Source organism: Oncorhynchus keta, chromosome 28 (genome assembly GCF_023373465.1).
Source record: "Oncorhynchus keta strain PuntledgeMale-10-30-2019 chromosome 28, Oket_V2, whole genome shotgun sequence".
Classification (NCBI taxonomy): domain Eukaryota; kingdom Metazoa; phylum Chordata; class Actinopteri; order Salmoniformes; family Salmonidae; genus Oncorhynchus; species Oncorhynchus keta.
In genome coordinates, this window is record NC_068448.1 from 67,312,734 (window position 1) to 67,313,624 (window position 891).

Sequence of the window (891 nt, forward strand, 5' to 3'; positions counted from 1 at the left end):
GTGTTTGTCTTCTAGGTTCATGCTGGTGAGAAAATAGGATTGTGTTGTCAGTCAGTTTGCTAAGTGTGGTAACTCTCTTCTTTGCTTAAACATTTGAAATGTTTTGAATACATGCACGTGTCAGTTCGTCACTGAGTTCTTTGCACTATCATGCATGTTCTATAGAACTTCTACACCATAGCTCTGCATAGATTGGAATGGTTGGACATTCAGCACCAGTCAAAGTCTGGACACCTCCTCATTCAAGAGTTTTTCTTTTTACTATTTTCTACATTGTAGATTTAATAGTGAAGATCTCAAACTATGTAATCATTGAATCATGTAGTAACCCAAAAAAAGTGTTAAATTCAAAGTAGCCACCCTTTTGCTTGATATGACAGCTTTGCACACTTGGTATTCTCTTGACCAGCTTCACCTGGAATGCTTTTCCAACATTGTTGAAGGAGTTCCCACATATGCTGAGAACTTGTTGGCTGTTTTTCCTTCACTCTGCAGTCTTAACTCATCCCAAACCATCTCAATGGGGTTGAGTTTGTGTGATTGTGGAGGACAGATCAAATCAAATGTATTTATATAGCCCTTCGTACATCAGCTGATCTCAAAGTGCTGTACAGAAACCCAGCCTAAAACCCCAAACAGCAAGCAATGCAGGTGTAGAAGTACGGTGGCTAGGAAAAACTCCCTAAAAAGGCCAAAACCTAGTCCTCTTCTGGCTGTGCTGGGTGGAGATTATAACAGAACATGGCCAAGATGTTAAAATGTTCATAAATTACCAGCATGGTCGAATAATAATAAGGCAGAACAGTTGAAACTGGAGCAGCAGCACGGCCAGGTGGACTGGGGACAGCAAGGAGTCATCATGTCAGGTAGTCCTGGGGCATGGTCCTAGGG